Source organism: Antechinus flavipes, chromosome 6 (genome assembly GCF_016432865.1).
Source record: "Antechinus flavipes isolate AdamAnt ecotype Samford, QLD, Australia chromosome 6, AdamAnt_v2, whole genome shotgun sequence".
In the NCBI taxonomy this organism is placed as follows: Eukaryota; Metazoa; Chordata; class Mammalia; order Dasyuromorphia; family Dasyuridae; genus Antechinus; species Antechinus flavipes.
In genome coordinates this window covers 90,598,112-90,619,435 of record NC_067403.1, presented here as the reverse complement: position 1 = coordinate 90,619,435, position 21,324 = coordinate 90,598,112, and positions in this window count along the sequence as shown.

The following is a 21,324-nucleotide window of genomic DNA, read 5'->3' as shown; positions in this document are numbered from 1 at the left end:
TGCTATCTTCCCAGAACCCTTCCCTTCAATTCTAATTTTCAAGAAACTATTTTCTTTCTTTTTTTTTTTTTGAAGGCAGAAATTTTCTATTTTTATTTATAAAGCTAAGGAAAATGCCTAAGACAATGCCTAGGTAATTTTTTTTTTTTACAACATTTCTATAAAAATCATGTTGCAAAAAAAATAACCTTCCTAAAAATATCTCAAGAAAAATAAAGAAAAAAAAAGAGTATGCTTCTGTCTATATTCAGACATAATCAGTTCTTTCTCTAGATATAGACAGTATTCTTCATCATAAGTCCTTCAATGTAGTGGACTATTGTATTGCTGAGAATAGTATCATCCTATAAAGTTGCTATTACTTTGTACATGATACATTTCACTTTAAGTTTATGGAAAACTTCAAGTTTTTCTAATAGCATTCTGGTCATCATTTGCCATGGAACAATAATATTCCATCATAATTACATATTACAATTTATTCAGTTATTTCCTACTTGCTGAGTATCCTTTCAATTTCCAATTCTTTGCCCTAAGAAGAAAACTGTTAAAATATTGTTGTGCATATAAATAGCTCTTTTTCCTTTTCTTAAAAAAAAAAAAATTCTCTTTTAGGACTCCATGCCTGGTATATTTGGGTAAAAGGATATGCATGATTTTATTACATTTTGGGTATGCTTCTTATCTTTTGACCATTTGTCAACTGGGGAATGACTCTTTTTCATATATAAAATTTAGTTCCCTAAACATTAGCAAACTGGGGCCTTCATCAGAGAAATGTGCTTCAAAATTATTTCCCCAATTACCATTGCTAATTGTATTTCCTTCCTGTTTATTCTATTCCCTTTCTCTCCTTTTATCTTCTTCAAAAGTGTGTTGCTGCTGACCAACTTTCTTTCAATATGTTCTCTTCCCCTCCTACTTTCCCACAGGGTAATATAAACATATTGAGTATGCATTTTTTTGTTTGTTTTTGTTTTTGTTTTTTTAATCTTGAGTCAACTCTGTTGAGAATAAGCTTCACTCATTCTTCCTTCCATCCCCATCTTCCCCTCCACTGTAAAAGCTTTTTCTTATCTCTTTTATGGCAAATACTTTATGCCATTCCACCTCTCCCTTTCCCATTTTCTCAGTACATTTCTCTCTCACCTCTTAATTTTATTTTTTAGTCAATACCACTTCATATTCAATTCATACCTGAGTAATGTGTTTATGTGTGTGTATATATATATATATATATATATATATATATATATATATATATATATATATATATATATATATATTTCCCTCTAATTGTCAGAATAATGAGAAAATTCTTATGCGTTACTAGTTATCATTCTCTTGTAAAGGAATGAAAATATGTAGAGCTTAATATTAATATTACACTCTTAGAATATCCCTTTCCTAATTACCTCCTTATAGTTTTCCTGAGTCTGTATTTGAAAATTAACAGCTCTGATCTTTTCATCATGAATGCTTGAAAGTCCTCTATTTTTACTAATTAGCCACATTTTCCCTTGATGGATTGTGCTTGATTTTGCTGGATGGCTATTCCTTGATTGTAATCCTTGCCCAATTCTAATTTTCAAAAAAATATTTCCATCTTTGAGAATCTGTATATTTTAATTAACTCTTTTTTCATAATCTTGTTTTTATTGGATGTATTTTGTTTTTATTTTCTAGTTTTTCTTCAATGTTTCTCATTTGATTTTTAAATTATTTTTGAATTATATAAATTATCCCTGGGCAGGGAGCTATTTCACATTACACTTTGCAGTAGAAACTTTTTTTTTTAACTAAAGTGTGCCCATCTGAAGATGAACCCCATTCTTCCTTGTTATCATATTATGTTTCAATGGTGGGTTCTATCTTCTTGCCTGGTTCTTTTTTTTTTTTTTTAATGAAAGGTATTAGTGTAATTGAAGGGTAGGGATATAGTGCCTCAAAGTCCCTTCAGCTCTCCACTCTCACAAGGATCACCAAACCAAGAGTTCCACTCTTCCTAATAAGCTCACAGCCAACGGTATTCCTGCTCTATTGCTTCTGTACTCACTGGGTGCTGGTTACTTCTCACTCAGGGATTTAGCAGCACAGCTGGACCTGGCTTTCCCAATCAGCCAAGATTCACTTCATTTTCCTGGACTTAAATCCCAAATTTACAAACAATCTGATAGGTGAATGTGTCTCTGGTTTCTGCTGAGGCTCTAATCACTTCTAGCTAGTTCGAGGTGTTTCCATTTGGTATTTTCATGGAGTTATGTTGAGGTTTTTGCACTTCAGATGGGTTTATGCCTAGCATGGGGTCTTTCTTCAGATCTCTTCAGGTTGTATCAGGAGGATCCTTGTTCTGCCTTAAGTTTTCTTGCTTTTGCACACTGAGGTGCAAAATTGTTCTGTTTGTGGTGGAAATTGAAAAGGAAATTGAAATTTACCTATCTAATCTGCTATCTTCCCAGAACCCTTCCCTTCAATTCTAATTTTCAAGAAACTATTTTCTTTCTTTTTTTTTTTTTGAAGGCAGAAATTTTCTATTTTTATTTATAAAGCTAAGGAAAATGCCTAAGACAATGCCTAGGTAATTTTTTTTTTTTACAACATTATCCCTTGCACTCACTTCTGTTCCGACTTTCCCCCTCCCTTCCTTTACTCCCTCCCCCAGATGGCAAGCAGCCCTTATACAAGTTAAATATGTCACAGTATTTTCTAGATACAATATATGTGTGCAGAACCGAATAGTTCTGTTGTAGCACAGGAAAAATTGGATTCAGAAGGTAAAAATAACCTGGGAAGAAAGACAAAAATGCAAACAGTTTATATTCATTTCCCAGTGTTCTTTCTTTGGGTGTAGCTGTTTCTGTCCATCCTTGATCAATTGAAACTGAGTTAAATCTCTTTGTGGAAGAAATTCATTTCCATCAGAATATATCCTCATACAGTATCGTTGTTGAGGTATATAATGATCTCCTGGTTCTGCTCATTTCACTTAGCATCAGAAACTATTTTCTTTACTGAGGATTTGTAGCTCCTTTCCCATTTGGCTATTTTTTTTTTTCTTTTTTAAGACATTCTTCTCATTAGCTTTTTGTATTTCCTTTTGCAACACTTCTCAATTCTCTTTCCCCGTCCCTCCCCATCATACTTATTCAATTTTCAAATTCCCTTTTGAGGTCCTCCATATCCTAAGGCCAATTTTGATTTTTCTTAGAAGCTTTAGATATAGGGACTTTGACTATTTTGAGTGTGTATTTTTGATCTTCTTTGTCAATATAGTAACTTTCTATAATCAGAATCTCTGTCTATTTTCCACTCATTTCTCCAGGCAATTACTTGGCCTTTAACTCTTTGTTAAAGTAGGACTCAGTTTCCAGAATGGAGGGTGGACTGTCCAAAGCTTCAGGAATTTTGTGGAACTTTTTCAGAGATCCTGTTAGGGACCTGACCACAGCACTCTTTTCTGCCTTGGAACTGTAAGGTGTCCCTGCTTCTGTGTGGCTGTAATGTCTGGGGTGCTAAAATGTCTTTTCAATGCTAATAAAGAGACCTCTTGTGAACTGGGGCCTCTGGAAGCTGCAACCACCACCATTGCTCATGACCATTATTGATATGCTAGTTTCTTAAGGCCCCTCACCATATTGATGTGAGGGATGTAGAAGACCCTTACCCAAAATGACTACTCAGAGATTCCTCAGTAGAAGGCAGAAAAGTTGTTTATTGAAAAACCTCCGGAGGATGAGCCGTGGCGCCCAACGTGGGGGTCTCTTCTGCCCCACCCCCTATACCACCAGTTCAGATTGAATTGGAAGTCCTTAAACAATCCTTTTTGTTTTTACTATGTTTTAGCTTTGAAACCCCTTATTCTGTGGAATTGCCCTGGCAGACTCAGTTTTGGAAACTATTCTGTTTTAAAGAAATCTCTAAGATAAAGACATTTGTCTTGGGACTGGCAATCACCAGCCCTGTAACCCCAGTTTCTTAACTGGTACCTCAGCATTTTTAATAACATTGCCCTTTTGAGATCAAGCCTCTAAAGTTTGGGGTTTGCCTGCTAACTGTGCATGCTCTGATAGCTCTGCTCAGAAAAGCCTCACCCTTCTCCCCTAGAGTGGGTTGCCCCTCTGAATGGGCAGCATGACTGTCTCGAGCCCTGCTACTCCCTTTATAAACAGAAGCTGAGTTAATTGCACAAATGACTGCAGACCACCTAACACAGTGAACTGTCCATCTCAAACTGGATTCTCTGGCTGAGATGAGGGCTTTTGTACTGCTGATAACTCTGGGGTTGTCAGGAAGAGACTTGTCCTTGCCATAAGTCCTTGCATTTTCTAGTTTCATTTTGACTTATTTGCCTCACATTGGATTGGTCAAAATTATGGTGCTGAGACCTTCCAGGTATCTTGGGAAGGTAATTCAATAATTCAAATATTCAGAAGAAGAGTGTGTAATGTTGTGCCTCAGTTTCCCTAGATTGTCATCTTTATTTATCTTTGTATTTTTATGTTTGCCAAATGCCAATCTGTTCTGTGATAACTGTTTCTAAGATAGTTGATGGAAGCAATTTTTATGGTATGAACTTATTGCAGTCAATGGTATTATCCTGTTGCTGCTATGTCTATCCTGTATAATTACATTAGTAACCAGAATAGTTCAGTGGTCCCTATCAAAATATTGCATACAGAAGATGCTATTAAAATGATGATTCTTCAGAGAAAAGACTGGAATGTATTAAAGAGGGATGATCTTGATTGTGAACTTGATAAACAATGTATAGATATATTAACTGATTTTGAAAAGTGCGTAAGTTCTTCATAGAAATGTGATAAAAATCATTTACATATTAGAAGGGGGGAGCTGTGGGGAATAGATAAGGTGAAGAACTTACAGGAATGTATGAATTCTTTTTCTGTATTTTATTATTTCTGTGTCTCCCCTATGACCTGTATATGTGCAGGCTCATATCTACTTGAGCCTTGGCCAGCTAGAAACATATTTACTTAACCTGAACTAATGACATTTATTGGTATTTGACATTTATCAATATTTAGTCTATTAGCTGGACCACTGTCTGCTTGATTAAGCCTGAAGGCCTGACTTTGTTTCCCAGAAATCAGGAGATTTCAGGGAAATAGAAACCTTCCATTCCAATCTCCCCAACTAGCAACAACCAATTAGATGCCTCCCCCTCCCCTTCTCAATGCTCTCTTACTTGTGATGTAATTTCTTGTATAAAAGCTATGTATTTTTACTACTTCTTTAGCCCTCCTACTGCGAGCTTATCTTGCGATGGGACGGCTCATCCTCCGGAGGTTTTTCAATAAACAACTTTTCTGCCTTCTACTGAGGGATCTCTGAGTAGTCATTTTGGGTAAGGGTCTTCTACATCCCACACACTGACAAAACTTTTCTGCTGAATTTCAAAGACATCTTTGATGTTTCTGGTCTGGAAGATCTGGAAACCTTGAGTACTACTGCTGATTTAGAAGTCCCAATGGTTCTTACTGATTTGCTGGTACTGGGTCCAATTCTGTGGTCAGAATTGGTGCTACATTGGTACTACTTTTGCCAAGACTATACGCTGGGCTCACAAGCTGATGCTGCAGAACTTTCCTGTTAATTTTCTAAATTTTATTAGACAGGAAAATTGTTCCACTTCATCTTTTTGTGTGTTCTGATGGCCTAAAATTTGCTTTGTGTTATTGTTTACAGGAATTTGGAGCAGTTTGGGGAAGAGCTTAATGAGTCCCTGCCTTCAATCCACCATCTTGGATTTAAAAGAGTCATTGATAGAATTCAGTTATCACCTCCTGAAAGAAATCTAAAAATGAAAACTCCAAGGAATATTATAGCAGACTTAGGGAGCTGGAAGTCAGAATTAAAATACTGGTGGGGTGAGACAAGTTGAAAGAAGAGAGAGAAATATGAATGGGGGGTGGAAATAGAATTAAAGGAAATACAACGCTAATAATCATACCAATGAATGTGAATGGGATGACTTTCTCATAAAAGAGCAATGGATAGCAGAATGGATTAAAAAAAAAACTGAATCCTACACTATGCTGCTTACAGGAAATACATTTGAAACAGAGAAATACATATAAACTAAAGATAAAAGATATGTTAAGCTTCAGCTAAAGTAAAGAAAAAGAGGCAGGGGTAGCAATACTGATCTCAAATAAAGAAAAAGCAAAAAAAAATAAATCTAAATTGAAGAGATAATGTAGGAAATTAAATTTTACTTACGACACAATAGATAATGACACAATATTAAACATATAGCATCTAAATCCTTAGAGAAGGTGAGTTGTAAGAAGAAATAGCTACCAAAACTATACTAGTGGAGGACTTGAACCTCCTCTTCTCAGAACTAGATAAATCTAACCAAACAAAATAAACAAGAAGTTAAGGAAGTGAATAGAATTTTAGGAAACTTAGATATGATTGACATCAGGAGAAAATTAAATGAGAATGAAAAGAAATATGCATTTTTCTTAGAGATATCTGATACCAACACAAAATGAACCATGTATTAAGACATTACAAACTCAATCAAATGCAGAAAGGCAGAAATATTAAATGCATCCTTTTCAGCTCATGATACAATAAAAAAAAATGTGTAATAAAGGTCCATGAGAAAATAGATTAAAAGCTCATTGGAAATTTTAAAAACCTAATTCTAAACAATGAGTTGATCAACCAAGAATCTCAGAAACAATAATTTCTTCAAATAGAATGACAATAATGAAGCAACATACCTAAACAAATAGAAGGTGCCTTATGCAATTCTTATGGGAAATTTTTATTCCTAAGTTGTTACAGGAGTAAAATAGAAAAACAGGGAATCATAAATTGGTTGTGCAAGTAGAAAAGCTAGAAAATGTAGGAATCCTACAAAATTCCTTTTATGGAACAAATGTGTTGATGTCTAAACCAGAAAGAACTGAAACAGAAAAATGAAATCATAGATCAATTTTCCTGACAGATATTGATGCAAAAAATTTAAATAAACTATTAGTAAGTCTTTTTGCAATATATCACTATATTATATATGTATATATGTAATAAAATGAACAGAAATCACTTGATTATCTCAATTGAAGCAGAAAAAAAGTATTCAACAAAATACAACGCTTATTCCTATTTAGAGAAAAAGAATAAAGAAAATATTTTCTGAAACAATAACCATACCTTTTTAAGACTATTAACAAGCATTATATGTAATGGGGATAGGGTAGAAGCCTTTTCAATAAGATCAGGGGTGAAAAAATAGATGTTCATTATTACCATTATTGTTCAAAATTGTACTAGAAATGTTAACTTTAATAATAAGAGAAGAAAAAGTTGTTGAAAGAATTAGAATAAATGAGACTATTGCTCTTTGTAGATGATATGATGGCATTCTTTGAGAATCAACTAAAAACTATTTGAAACAATTAACTTTTAACAAAATTGCAAAATAAAATTTAAACACACATAAATCATAAACATTTCCTTACATTCCCAACAAAGCCCAGGAGCAAGAAATAGAAAGAGAAATTCCACTTAAAATAACTAGACAATAGAAAAACCTTTTGATTTAAAAAAAAATTTCTTTTGATTTGTGTATGAGTTATATTTAAGTGAGGAAGAGTTGCATAAAGTTAATGGCTTCATTCTCTCTTTGAGTCATCATTCTCCAGTGGAAGGATAATCAAGAAAATTTGTGATGACTCAAGATGCAGTGGATAACCTTGATTTCTTTGATATCTAATTAAGTCCTCCTCATTCCATAGCACCTGTTTTCAAAGTCTTAAAACAAATAGTTTTCATAGGCCCATTCTACCAGGAAAAGTCTTCACATGTTAGAGGTGTAGACATTCCCCTAACTCACCATAAGGTTTGAGACTTTTTTATTCCTCTCAACCTGGTTTAGCCCATCTGACAAAACATTATGTCACTGTTCATGTTACAATTCAAGACAAAGACAAACCCAGGAATTACTTGAACACAATAATACAACACTGTTCACAGAAAACTAAAGTCAGATTAAGCAATTGAAAAAATATATATCATTTGCTCTTGGACAGACCAGTCTAAAATAATACAAAATGATAGCACTAATTAAATTACTTTTTCAATGTTATGCCAATCAAAATACAAAAAAAAAAATTACAGTGTTAGAAAAAATAACAAAATTCATCTGAAAGTGTAAAAGGCAAATCATATGCATCTTTCATCTGTCTATCTATCTATCTGTGTTCTCATAAAAACATAATGTATCTCTATCTCTCTCTTCAGAGAGGAATTATATACTTATCACATATAAATTATACATATATTATATAGAAAATAGAAATACTGAAAACTATTTGGTACTAAGAGAGTAAGAGATCAGTGGAATAGATAAGTTACATAAGACACAGTAGTAAATGCCTATAATAATGTACTGTTTGATAATTCTGAAGTTTTTTAGATAAGAACTCACTATTAAAAAAAAAAACAATTCTGGAAAAATTAGAAAATAGTATGGCAAAAACTAGATATAGACCAACAGCTTATACCCTATAACAAGATAAGGTTGAAATGAATATATGGATTAAACATTCAGGGAGATACCATAAAGAAATCCACAGTGCAAGGAACAGTTTTTCTGTCACATCTATGGAAGATTAGCATAGATCAATTTTTCCTGACAAATATTGATGCAAAAAATTTAAATAAACTATTAGTAAGTCTCTTTGCAATATATCACAGGGGAAACACATTATGATTAAGTATTATTTATGCCAAGAAATAGGTCTGGCTCAATATTAGGAAAACTCTCATCATAATTGATCATTTAAGTAACAAAATGAACAGAAATCACATGATTATCTCAATAGAAGCAGAATTTAAAAGTATTTGAAAAAAAGACAGCACTTATTCCTATTTAAAATACTAAAGAGCAGGAATAGGGATATGCAAAATTGTTAATTTCTGTTATAATAAATTTAAAAATTTTTGCACAAACGAAACCAATGCAACTAGATTTGCAATAAAAACAGAAAGCTGATAAGGGCTTCATTTCTCAAATATATAGAGAATTGAAAAACAATATTTTAATAAAATACATTTCACACTTAATAAATAGTCAAAGATTATGAACAGACAGTTTCAGATGAAGAAATTAGTCATCTATTCTCATTTCAAACAATGCTCTAAATATAAATCACTCTTGATAGAAAAAATGCAAATTAAATAGCTCTGAGGTAGAATTCACACCAATCAGATTGGCTAAAGTGATAGAAAAGGAAAATGATAAATCCTGCTGAAGATGCTTGAAAATTGGAACACTAATGCATACTTGTGTACTGATCCAACCATTCTGGAGAGCAATTTGGAACTATGGCCAAAAGGCTATAAAATTGGGTATACTCTTTGATTCAGCAATACTACCATTAGACCGCAATCCCCAAAATCAGAAAAAATTAAAAAAAGAACCCACTTCTGCAAACATATTTTAACAGTTTTTTTTTGTTGTTGTTGTTGTTGTGTGTGTGGTGGAAAAGAATTGAAAATTGGCAGGTTCCCATCAATTGGGAAATGGCTGACCAAGTTGTGCTATATGAATATAATGGAATCATATTTTTCTATAAGAAAATGGTGGACAGGTAGATTTCAGAAAACCCTAAAAGACTTACATGATCTGATTCTGAATTAAGTGAGCAGAACCATGAATATCTTGTACACAACACAACATTATAAATAGTAACATCGTGTGAAGACAAACTATTAGAGACTTGAATCTTCTCAGCAATGCAATGATCCAAGAAAATTCCAAGGTATTCATGATGAAAAATGCTAACCACATCCAGAGAAAGCACTATACAATGTGAATGAAGAATGAAGCATACTATTTTCATGTTTTTTCTTATGTTTTTTTTTTCCTTACAACATAATTAATGTGGACATATGTTTAATATGATTGTATATATATCAAGTTGCTGACTGTATTGGAAAAAGTGAAGAGAAGATAGAAAAGGTGCAAAAAAAAATAGAAAATATGAGCACAATTGGCCATTTAAATCATAAACAACAGAAATCAATATTTTACATAAACATCAATATATTATAACAAGAGAGATAGCTATATGTCAATAGAGAAACAATTTTTTTTGACAAATGTAACTTTTATTCTTTTTAAAACACTAGAAAGCATAAGAACAAATGGAAGGTTTTTTAAAAAAAAATATTGTTTAAGAATAAACACTATCTGTGATGGGGATAAATTTGAGTTCTTCACAATAAGGTCAGGAGTGAAGCAAGTATCTTATTTATAATTATTATTGTTCAATAAGACAAGGGAAAATAATTGAAGAAATACTAATAGGTAATGAGAAAAGAAAACTATCACTTTTTTTGCAGAGTATGTCCGAAGGACTTCAAATCTTTGAACCAGAAATTCCACTACTAGTTAAGGGTTTCAAAGAGATCAAATGAAAATTATATATATGAACAAAATGTTTATAACAGTTCTTTTTGTACTGATAAAGAATTGGAAATTGACTGATTCCCATCAATGGTTAAATGACTGACAAGTTGTGTTACATGATAATGATTAAGTACTGTTGTGCTCTAAAATTTTTGAACAGGATGACTTCATAAAAATCTTGAAAGACATATATGAATTAATGCAGAGTGACATGAGTGGAAGTAAACATCATTTTTTTTTGGTAAACTATAAGAGCATTATTGTCATCATAATTAACAGAAAAAACTTAGATACTCCAATCAATTAAATGATCTAAGACAATTCTAACAGGTTCACAATGAAAAATGCTGTCCACATCCCAAAATAGAACTGATAATATTTAAGTATTTTTTCCTTTCTTTTTCCCTTTCCCTAATTTTTGTTTTTGCAATATGGTGAATATATTTTGCATTATTTCATATACACAACTGATATTATATTTTTCAACTTCTCACTGATTAGGGAAGAGAGTAGAGAGAGAGAATTTTTAAAAAAGACAATTGCCAATGAATTAATAATGTTATAAGAAAAAAGAATTACTTTATTCTGGTCATCAGTGTTTTGAGGTTTGTAGATATACATATTTAGCAAAGGTCTAAAGTCATATTTTAACTATTAGTTTATGCAGAATATTGCATATATTTGAAGGGAGTATAGAGAGGGAATATATCATTCAGCACCTTATTTTTAGTTAATTCATCAAGAAATCAATGGAGAACTGTTCATGTCACTTTGTTTAATAATGTTGCTCAATTATCTTGAATATTCATCCATTATCAGTCTCTGATAGTGACTTTCCATGGATAATATAATCACAATTTTCATGATGTGTGACAGGTTGGATACAGAATAGTGCCCAAATCTATTGGTATGAACAGTTCAGAAAAAAACAAAAAAACAAAAACCAACTTTTTAGCAGGATATTAGATAGGACAAAGACAAAAGGGGTGATTAAAAGGGTGACTGGGTTTTGAATATTTCTATATCATTCAATGAAACGTTCATTGTTTCCCCCCTTAAGTCAGTTCAAGTGACATAGTTCTGGATAAAAGTTTGAAAGTTGAATTTAGTAGAACACATATACACCCTCCATACATACACATATATATGTGTGTGTATACCCTACTCATTCTGAGTTATATATATATATATATAATATATATGTATATAGATAGAAAGGTAGATGTATATGTGTGTGCATAAATACCTAGTATCCTGTTATGTGTATACACACATATACACATATCTCTCTCTATAGCTATATCTATATGTACATATATATGTTTAAATACATGAAAATAATATATATGAGGTACTTTACAAGCTTTTAAATGCCACATTAATATCTACTTTTTTTTTTTTTTTTTACTCTTGTTTTGTTTGATGGAGTACAGATTGAAATGGTCCTGGAACAAGTTGCTTCCTAATGTTCCTCTATGTTTAAAGTTCAGTGGATTATTATACAAGTGGACAAATTATATTTTGAGTTGAATAAGTTGCTAAGATGTTGATTTATTTCTCCAAGTTTGTTTAAAGCAATTTTAGAACTATGCCCCTAGCAAAGCCGGACCATGGTTATGATGTGCATTTCCTTCTGATTCTGTATATTTTCGATTTCTTCCTATAGGTCTCTGAAGAGCATTTCATACCATATAGATTGGGAGTATAGTGACACTTATGCAAAATATTTTTCTTACATATGTGAGACTTAATATTTAATCCAAGAAACCGTGAACAACAAGTTTGGCTCTGATTTTGCTATCATTTCAGTCCAAATCTATAGGTACTAGCTTTTTTTTTTTTGAAAAGTTATGATAATATTAGTTGTACATATCTATGTGTATATGTCATATACATATATGTACATATCCATTTTTTGCATATACACACATATGCTTATAAAAATAAAATTCCATCTCTAGTAGTGAAGAAAATGGCTCTAGGATTTTCAAAGTTTAACTGGTTAGCATGAGGTAATAAGGGAAATAAGAGATACTAAAGGAATAGAAATACTAAAAGTTCACATGAGGAGAAAAAAAAATTGATGTGTTATATTTTCCTAGCAATGTTTACCCTTTCAAGCTTCAGTGGGCTTAAAAATGTCAGTGTAGGGTTCAAATGGCAATCTAATTGTTTGGACTCATTAGCAAATAATTTCAGCTGAAACTTTTTTTTTTTTTTTTTGGGCAAAAATATCTTGTGTCATTTTAGTCTATATGCTGTAGCTCATTGTTCTGCTCCCTTTGGGTAATTAAACTCAATTTTTAGATAGCATTAGAACTAAATTATGTTAGTAATTATAGTACAATGATAAAAACCGCAGGCTATTGATCCTGATGATATTTGTACTTATCTTTTATTCAGTTCACTGTTTGAAAAATGATTTATTGTTGCTTCAGGCCAGAGTTAGTAAAATGAAAGCTTTGGGCTTAGACTATCCATTAATACCCGTTAGGGAGCTACAAAGCTCTGCTTCCTGCCTTTGTCCTGAGATCACAGTTGCACACATGAATGAGTGTGATGAACATGGCTATGAAGCAGTGGATATGGAAAGAAAGAGAGAAATATAGGAAGAGAGAGGAAAAGAAAAAAATGGGAAAGGTAGAAAAAGGATGAAGAGGGAAGAAGGGAATGAAGGAAAGGAAAGGAAAGGAAAAAGAGAAAGACAGACACACACACACACACACACACACACACACACAGAGAGAGAGAGAGAAGAGAGAGAGAGAGAGATACACAGAGAGAGAGATACAGAGAGACAGAGACAGAGACAGAGAGAAGACAGACAGAGACAGAGAGACAAAAAGAGAGACACAGAGAGACAGAGACAGAGAGAGACAGAAACAGAGAGAGAGAGAGATAGAGAGAGAGAGAGAGAGACCGAGAGAGAGAGAGAGAGAGAGAAGCAAAATAGAGACAGACAGAAATAGTGATATGGGGAGACAGCAACAGATTGAGAGACAGGCTCTCTGGGCTTCTTCACAATCAGAAGGGCAAAGACAAAGGTTTCAAGCATTTGACTTTTTCCTCATCCTTCAGAAGATCTGTGATTTCATCAATGTGAATGCTTAGCACTCTAGGAAAGCAGACTACAACCTTGTTCTTCTCTTACTAGTTGGAGCTCTCATTTGCCATAGATATCAAATAAGGCTAATAAGGTTTATGACTCCACAAAAAGAAAGGACTTATCTAACAATGTTAAACAAACATGAGTTAGTCCAACAAATATCTTTACTCCCTCTTCCACCCCACAATCCTCCACTTTTGAAACATTTCTGAATTCACTAATTATAATCTATGAGATTTTAAAATCAAAGCTTATTCAAAATCTCTCATATTTCCCAGATTTTGTTTACCATACTTTTTATCTCAGAGAAATTTAACCATTTTTTAAAAAAGCAAGTCACATAAACATCTTATCGCTTATCTTTGGTAGTTTGTATGGCTTTATCATCTTTATCATCTGGTAACCAATCTATGAAATTTATTAAGTACTCACATTCAACATTCATTGATGAATGAGTTAACATAAGGCTTATTTCAAACTTGTTCTCATGTTCTTTAGAAACAAATTAAAATGTCTATGGGCAAATATGTTTTATTATTATTATTATTTCCTACTCTGGTATCTACTGTTTTTCCTCTACAAAAGTTTTTGACATATATATTCAATGAATAGATTTTTAATTTGTATAAATCTGTATACTTCAGATTAATTCTCTCTTTTACACATCAATATTATTTATTTAGAAAAAACCTCAATTCTTTCAAAACTATATACCTACAAAGCACTTACTATGTGCAAATCACATGACAATAAATTGCAAGTTGTCCTCAGAGTCAGTCAAGTCCAGCCTCTGAAACATATTAACTATATAATATCTTCTTGATAAATCACTTAAGTTTTCAGTGTTTTTGTCAACTCCCTAGGACATTAAGTTGCAGAATAGCTGTTTGAAGGAGAAAATTTCTTATCAAGAGTTCCATATAACATTGCAATAATTGTTTTGATTTTTTTAATGTTCATGGCAGCATTCTAAACATGGGAAACAAACACTGGGAACAAAACAAACAATACATAAATGAATGGAATGAATGGCTGGATGAATGGATAAAAAAAAAAAAAAAAAGATCCTGGTCCTAGGGATCTTGTGTTCTACTAGTGATTATGCCAGGTTATACACACCCAGTCATGTATTTATACACACACACATCTACTCATTTATTGATTAATTAATTCATTCATTATTTATGGATGTCTAGAGCACTACTAACTACCAATAGATAAAACATATATTTTTTTAAATGTGAGGAAAAGTGCAGCATGTGGCATCCTAGGGAAAAAAAAATAGTCAAGTTGGTAAGGATTTCTCTCACATTCATTTTTGTCAAATGAAGATCTTAAAACTAATTTCTTAAGGTCTTTGTGAGAAAAATACTTTATCAGTCTTAAATTGTCCAAACAAAGATAAGTTGTCATTACTGTTGTTATAGATTATTTTAAGTCTTTATGGTTGAGAATGCATAGTAGTTTTATACCAATGTGAAATTCTATTCCACCTTTAATTTTTTTTTAAATTTAAACTCATGTCATGGAATGTCATGAAAGAATATCCTGATTTAAGATGTAGTTGTCCTACAAGTGTATTTAAAGAATCTTTCCTAGAAGGCATTAAAAATTATTTAAATCATCAGTATATTTTGTTTTCTTTAAAAAAAAAAGGAGAGAGAGAGACTTTTGGAGGTGGAGTTATGATTACAGAGTGAAGACAGAGACTCACTTGAGTTGTCTTCCTATTCCCTCCAAATACCTTTGAATAATGACACTAAACAATTTAGAGTGTTAAAAATGACAAATAGATTCCAGCCCAGGACATTTTGGAGGACCAGCAGGAAAGTTCTGCCACACCAGGGAGAGAGTGGACTGAAATCCAGCTCAGACCACAACAGCAGAGACCTGACTCCAGCAAATCACAAACAGATCTTGGAGCAATTGAATCAGTGACAATAGTGGCAGTTTCCATATCTCCCAGCCCACAGATGCCAAGAATATCTTAGATCAGCAGGAAAGGTTTGTCTCATTGGGGTGAAAATGAAGTACAGTTCAGCCTGAGATGTATCAGCAAACCAGTCTTAGCAAACCAGGAGCAAGGCTTGAAGCCACTAAATCAGCAACAACAGCAGCAGCAGCAGAGATAACCCATAAATGGTAAGGAGTTGACCACTTGGTCAAAAGGAGATTATAGAAGGACACATTGCTAGTGTTGAGGCAGGACTATATTCCCTTGCCATATGCAAATTGTGTTGTAGTCCTGGGTGATAGATCCAGGGCAAGAAGGAGCACTAGCACACTAAAACTTGTGGAAACATGGAACATGGACCCTGAATTCCAGGGCAGATCTGAAAATACAGACCAGGAGAGTAGTAAGGTTTTCTACAAGCTTAGAAGAACTGAAAATGTATGTGTCTAGATGTATGTCAGAAATCAACTACATGAAACCCCAGAAACTTGGGCTAGTGTACACTCCATCCTAGAAGAAGAGACCTATGTTAACAAAAGATAAAAGTCAAGTAATAGGCTGAGAAAATTAGAAAAAAAGTCTGACCATAGAAAATCACTAATGTGACAAGGAAAATCAAAACACATATTTCAAACATAACAATGTCAAATTCCTATATCCATAGACTACAAGAAATATCTGAATTGTTCTCAGGGCATGGAAGTACTCAAAAAGAATTTTGAAGATAAGTAAGTAAGATAGATCAAGTAAGAAAGATAGAAAAAATACTGGGAAGAGAAATGGGAGTGATGCAAGAAAATCATGGGGGAAAAGTCAATAGGTTAGTAAAGGAAATACAAAAAAATTGCTGAAGAAAACAACATCTTAAAAAACAAATACTAAAAAAAGTACAAAAAGCCAAAAAGATAAGAATGTACAGTTTAAATTAGAATTGAGATAATGGAAGATAATGACTCTGAGAAACTAGGAAACAAACAAAAAGAATGAAAAAGAAGGCAAAGTAAACCAATTCATTGGAAAAACAGGTGACATGGAAAATATACCCAGAATAATTAAGAAATTATTGGATTACCTAAAAGCCATAGTGAACTAGATATCATCTTTTTAAAAATTGTCAAAGAAAACTGCCTTAATATCCTAAAACCAGAGAGTAAGATAGAAATTGAAATAATCCATCAATCACCTTATGAAAGAGAAATCAACATGGAAACTCCCAGTTTTCTTATAACTAAATTTCAGAGTTCCCAGGCCAAGGAGAAAATATTGCAAGCAGCTAGAAAGAAAAAAACAAATCAAGCATCAAAATCAGGATAACACAAGATTTGCCATGGTCTTTATTAATAATTAGAGGGCTTAGAATATGATATTCCAGAGTGCAAAGAAATTAGAATTGCACCAAAAAAATCATCTACCCAGCAAAACTGAGTATAATTCATGAGGGGAAAAAGACATCAAATGAAATAAAGGATTTTCAAACATTCTTGATGAAAAGACCAGAACTGAATAGAAAATTTTATTTTAAAATAAAGACTCTAGAGAAGTATTAAAAAGGTAAACAGAAAAGGAAAAACATAAGAAACTTGATAAGGTTAAATTGTAAACTGTTTACATTATTAAATGGAAAGATGATGCTTGTAACTCATAATAACATAAAAAAAAAACTTTCTCATTATTAGGGTAGTCAGGAGGAGTATATGTAGACAGAAAGCCAGGTGTTGATTGAATATAAAGGGATAATATTTGAAAAAAAAATTAAGGGGTGAGAAAGGAATGTACTGGGAGAAAGGGAAAGGGAGAGGTAGAATGAGGTAAATTATCTTATAAAAGAGGCCAAAAAAAAAAAACCAAAACCTTTTACAGTGTTGGGGAGAGGGGGTAGGAGAGGGGTTGAGGGAAATTTACTTTTATGAGAATTGACTCAAATAGGGAATAACATGCACATCCAATTGTGTATAGTAATTTATTTTACCATATAGGATAGTAGAAGGGTAAAGGAATGGAGAGGGTGATAGAAGAGAAGATGCCTTGAGGAAAGTAGCAGTTAGGAGCAAAATACTTTTTTTTTTTGTAGGGACAGAGTGAAGAGAGAAAGAATAGATTGGATGGGAAAAATACAGTTATCAAGAATAATTGTGAGTGGGGCAGCTAGATGGTGCAGTGAATAGGGTACCAGTCCTGAAGGCAGGAGGACCTGAGTTCAATTCTGACCTCTAACACTTAATACTTCCTAGCTATGTGATCCTAGGCAAGTCACTTTTACACCAATTGCCTCAGTGAGATAATAATAGTAGTAGTAGTAGTAGTAGTAGTAATTGTGGGGGGAAATGAAGCAAGTTTCTCTCATAAAAGTCTCATTTCACAAATATAGAAAGCAGCAGTCAAATTTGTAAAAATAAGAGCCATTCCACAATTGAAAAATGATCACAGCAGAGATTCCAAACATGCTAGCCATGTGAGGACCCTCTGTCCATTGGACCCTCTGTCCAGTGCCCTCCTTATCTCTATCTTCACCTATCTCCTTACTTCCAAACCCATTAATAAACCTCTTTTATAAATCTAAAAAAAAAGAAAGAAAAATGATCACAAGATAAGAATAGTTTTCCAAAGATAAGTATAGCTATACCATATTGTGGGGAAGAGGATTCTAACTCATTATTGAAAGGAAAAATTCAAATTGAAACAATTCTGAGATACTACTATACACTTATTAAATTGGTTAATTGGAAAGAAAAATGACAAGTATTGATGGAGTTGTAGGAAAATGATACATTAATGAACTTACTAATGGAGTTGTGAACTGATTAAAGGTGCTCTAGAACAATTTGAAATTATTCCCAAAGAGACATAAAACCATATGTATTCTTTGAGCTAGCAATACCACTTCTGGGATCTATTTCCAAAGATTATACATAAATGTATACATATATATGCTTGTGTGTGTGTGTGTGTGTGTGTGTAGAGAGAGAGGAATAAGGTGTTATACATATAAATATAAATATTATAGATAATATACATAAACATACACATATATTTATTACAGTTTTTTTTCTGGGGCAAAAATTATAAATTGAAATGATATGCTCAGAGACAGGGAATGACTGAATAAATTGTGGTATTTGATTATGATGGAATACAATTTTGCCATAAGAAATGATGATCAGGATGCTCTCAGAAAACCTGAAAAGACTTTCATGAACTGATACAAAGTGAAATGTAAGTACTGTGTACAAACTAACAGCAGTATTCTAAGATGATCAACTGTGAATGACAACTATTTTGAGCAATACAATGAACTAAGCCAACTTTGACGGACTCACAATTAAAAAATGTTAGTCATACCCAGATAAAACATTGATGGAATCTGAACACAGATCAAAGCATTACTTTATTCTTTCTTGTGTTTTTTGTCCTTTTGATTGGTTTCTTCTTTCACAAATGTTACAAATATTGTACTATGTTTTATATGATAATACATGTATAAATTAGATCAAACTGCCTACTTTCTTCAGAAAAAGTGAGAAGAAGAGAGGGAGGGAGAAAAATTTGAAATTCAAAATATTTTTTAAATGAATGCTGACATTTTTCTTGTAGTGTATTGGGGGGAAAACAAAATCCTATTAGATAAGAGAAAAAAACAAGAAAGAAGACATTTTCATATGTTTAGCACTCTCAAAACAAAAGATGTCAATGAGTGACATTTTATGTGCTTCACTGTCCTTGCAAGCCATTAAGTTTAACCTCAATAGCCTTTTCTTCTCATTAGAAAGTTATGGAGTGCATTAAATGTCATATTTAATCAATTGATTTACTCTGCAATGTTATTTGTAGATTGCGTACCTGACAAAGGAACCACCGCATATTGTTAACAGGGAGCAGCATTTACTGTTCTCTTTTTAGCTTATTTTGTTTTGTGCCTAGAGGTGAGCAATTTAAAATCACAGATAAAGTAAAACTAGTAGCATCTAATTACTAGTCACTGGTTTTTTATATCATTATGCATTTGTTCTTGATAAAGATGAAAGTGAAAATATTGTAACAATGAAAATTTCCTCTGCTATTCTCATCTCTATTTTCGTTTTCACTTAATAAGAAGTAGAAAATTTCAGCATTCACTTTGCATGGCAGTTGGCTTGAGTCAAATGCATGCTTAATAGAATTCTTGATTTTTTTTTTCATTATGTTTCTCTTAAATCAATAATGAAGCAAAGTTTATATCTGGACATTACCCCCCCCCCCCAAAAAAAAAAGAGCAACTTACACTAACATTGAGTTCTTAAATATTGTAACAATTTAAACAAATGCAGAGTTCAGAGAAAAATTTAGTGCCTGCACAGAATAAGTGTTTAACATATGAGTGTTGACTACCTGGCTAATTGTTACATTATCAGCTTAATTACTGATTATTTATTTTTCCCATCTGTAATCCATTCTCCACACCAGTTTCAAATTGGCAATTTTAAAGCAAAGTTTGGACAGATTTGTTCCCATACTCACAAAATTTCACTAGCTTCCTACTTCTTCCAGTGTTAACTAAAAATTCCTTTCTTTAGTTTTCAAAGCCCTTCACAATCTAGGTCCATGTGACACAATATTAACCTTAACACATTCTATATTTCTAGTCAGATTGCCTTATTGATTGTTCTTTAGTTTGCACAACGTATCATCTTCCATTTCCATTTCTTTACACAGCTCACCTCTCAAGTCTTTATAGCACTCCCTTCTCACTTTTACTTTATAAAATCACTAGCTTTCTTTAAAATACAGATCAAAGTTTTGGTGGGGAGCTGGGGGGGGGAGGCACGGGGGGGAGGGGAAGGGTTGGAAGCTATCTTGCTCCTCTAAATTGTTAATGGCTTTGCCTACTAAGTATTTTGTATATATTCTTTTCCAATTATTTTGCATACATATATATCTCAGGATGTGTGTGTGTGTGTGTGTGTGTGTGTGTGTGTGTTTAGTATTCTTTGTGTATATATACATACATGCATATATATACCTATGCTTGAATATGCACATTCAAGTACAGAATATATATAACACATACAGTATATATCCTATATTTGATTTTTATATATAATCAAATATAGAATATATGTAAGCTACACATATATTCTGTATTTTATCTGTTTACATATACATGTATATAACATCAAGTACAGAATCTAGTTTATAGAAATTTATATTTTATACAAATAGAGTTTATTTAAATACCATATATGCATATATGTATGTACATATATACTTGCTTTCTCTGTCTCTGTGTGTCATACAATAGAAGTCCAGAGTTGTATGAAACCTTAAATATCAAAATGTCTGTGACTTCAGTCACATTTTACAGATAAGAAGACTGAAACCTTTAGAGTTTAAGCAACTGGGCTGGGATTATATAGCTAATAAATCATCTGAAGTGAGATTTGAAACTAGGTCATGGAACCAAACACTGGGACTACCTACCACGCAAACATATGTTATATGTTATATCCTCACAATAGCATGCAAATTAGGAACTGTGTTATTTTTATCTTTTTATTTTTGGTTCCTAGAACAGTGTTTAGCACATATTAGAAGCCTAATAAATGTTGCTTGAATTACAATAAATAAAATATTCTGTTTGTTTAATGAATTCTGGCTTACAAAGTTTAAGTTCATAACACATTTCTATTGTGAGAATATTTTTCTTTTTCTATTTTTTCATATTCATATTAATTTTTCAGAAACCCACGAGGTTCTCACTTACTGGAAAAATTTATCAATATTTTCTATATTCAAACACATATTCAAACAAACACATACACAAACTCACATCTGGACCCAGTG